The sequence below is a fragment of the Montipora capricornis genome, chromosome 7 (genome assembly GCF_036669925.1).
Source record: "Montipora capricornis isolate CH-2021 chromosome 7, ASM3666992v2, whole genome shotgun sequence".
NCBI lineage: Eukaryota > Metazoa > Cnidaria > Anthozoa > Scleractinia > Acroporidae > Montipora > Montipora capricornis.
The window spans coordinates 8008884-8011383 of NC_090889.1; the positions used below are offsets into that span (position 1 = coordinate 8008884).

Consider the following 2500-nt stretch of genomic DNA (forward strand, 5'->3'; position numbering starts at 1 on the left):
CAACGCGACTCCTGCTCTGTGTCCATGGTGTTTGGTAGCCTTCTCGAAGCCTTCACAGTTTGCTTTGACAAGCGTATCTTTAAGCGATTTTCCTGTTCTATAAGAGATAAAGGGAGATTCCTTCAATATCTCTCTGAGATTAGGTTGGTTTTGAATTAAATGCCATTTGTCCAATAAAATGTTCCTGAAGCCTTTCAAAGCTGGTTGAAATTGCGCGACAAAAGGTAGAATTTTCATGTGCGCTATTGAACTGTCGTAGCGTATTTGGCCGTGCGAAAACTGGGTTCCACTGCTACAAACATTCTTTTCGCGCGAAGGAAGATGGCGCTTACGAATGTGTTCCTTCTTCAAATCTATTTTGTGATTTGTACCAATATATTTTAAACAGAGAAATTAATGCCGCAAAGAGATGTAACGTTGCTATTTTTTAATAGTGTTTGCGGTGACTACGTTATATTACTAGTTACTTTCTTCGTTGCAAATCAAATCGTTCCGCAAAAAATTAGTCGAACAAAAATTCTGATTGCCCGATCGGGCAAGCCTTAGAGTTGTTTTACTTGCCCACGGATATATTTCGCTTGCCCCGGGCAATCGGGCAAGTGTTAGTGTCGAACACTGCATAAGACGTGTAGTGACTGATTATGTAAGTTGTGGTTGACGAGTCGCATTTTACCTTGGGTAATTTCCGTCCTCTTTGGTCAGAACTGTAAGGGAATGAAGCGAACTACTCGCCATTTCAATTGCAGCTCTCAAAGAAGTGGAGTTTGTTTGTCTGAGTCACGCAGGGGGTCTATAATTTCATGACGTCATTAGTATAAAGCGCTATTACTGATGCAGGAAAAAATAGCCTGGAACACTGTAGATGTATCAGCTTTGGTACATGAATCTACTTCAACCAGGTAGATACAAATTTAGGTAAACTTTGCAAAGGAAAATTTTTACTGTGGAAGCCAATGTTTACCTTGGTAAAAAGGGCTCAGTGTAAACACAGCTACCTTTGTGTCAAAATTAAAGCATAAATTCGTTCACTTTAAATTTATTCATTGATTTTACAATTAAACATAACCTGCATGGGTGGTTTTTCATTTCTCCGAAATTCGTCAACTTTATTTTGTAAATTTTTCTTGTATTTGAATTAAAATGTACATTATCATGGAAGAAGATGATGAAAAATTGAAAGTTGTTTCCATGTACAAATAAAATTAAAACTGTTACAATTACAGTTATTTTCTTCCATAAAAAACCGTGAGTATTTCTTTATCCAAATGTATTAGTATCAGCAATTCGGCATATGGGAATCTCCACAAAACATAATATTAAATGGAGTCATGTAGAACACAATGGCATGTAGAACAATCCTGATATTTATAAGGTGGAAAACTGACTAGGGAAGTATTGTTCAGCCGCTCTAGCAACTGGAGCTCCATATATTGGGTTATTCGAGGTCAACTCTATGTGACCAGTGGTAATTTGCTCTGAGCCATGAAATTCAGCCTCAAACAGGATGTCGTTAATTTTTTACTTCGTTAGCATCCTATCTCGTGGACTCAAGCGAGCTAGTGTTCTGGCCACCACCATCCCAAACGCCTCCTCTTCGGGGAGTTCAGTTGCTGTTGTTGGCGCTTCATTCACTTCTTTCAATATTCACACAGCTCTATCGAGGAGTGTCATTCTCTTACGGTCAAAGTTTCGTTGGAGTCATGGTTGCCGGGGGGGGGGGGGGGGGATTCATTTTCATCATCTTGCGTTACCTTTATTTTCATTGTATCAAAGCCGTTTGTGGCATTGTTGACAATAATAAGGAACTTCAACATTTTGTACCACTTCCAAGAGGAAGTTGCTTCTCGCTTGTCGGTTGACTGGACTTCTTTTTTCTTTCCAGGGCTTGTTCCCTCATAAACTGAGACCTGACAATTTTCCACTTGCTCTTATAATCCTCCCGCCTGATATCATATTTTTTTAGGACATCAGTGAATCGATTTGCGAGTAAGCCACCTCTTTACTGTCCCTGTTCACACTAAAAATTAAAGTGTAAGACTACACTTAAAAATGGTGTAAAATTGTTGCCACCCTCGCTATCCGTTTTTTTGTGTGAATTATTACACCAACTTCTAAAGTGTAGTTTAACTCTTAAAACAATGGAGTTCGCCCGCAATGAGGATAAATGGAGGAAAATCTTGCTTCAACCCAGGTAGCTCTTGTTCAGTAGGCACAACCTGCATATATAAAATGAAGTGGAAAAGAACAGATGTTGTAAACATTATAAAAGGTGCAAGTTACATCGAACTGCATGAAGTGAGCCACCCAACAGTTCATGCAGATGGAAATTATACTACATAGTACACTATAGCAACTAAATTAACTGCATGGTTAGATCTACTTTACAAGTTACATCAAACTGTATGAGGTGCGCCACCCGCCAGTTCAGGGGGAAATTAGACTACAGAGTACATTATAACAACTAAATTAACTGCATGGTTAGATCTACTTTACAAGTTAC

At 38.8% G+C, this 2500-nt stretch overlaps 1 long non-coding RNA gene across 1 annotated transcript in view; it reads right to left on the reverse strand.

Moving 5' to 3' along the window:
• Positions 1–2131: 2131 nt before the first annotated feature.
• The window catches only part of LOC138056971 (uncharacterized), a 2731-nt gene continuing 2362 nt past the window's right edge, over positions 2132–2500 (reverse strand). Inside the window, exon 3 of the long non-coding RNA XR_011133554.1 lies at positions 2132–2216. This is a non-coding gene — a long non-coding RNA (uncharacterized lncRNA). The remainder of the gene's footprint in view (positions 2217–2500) is intronic.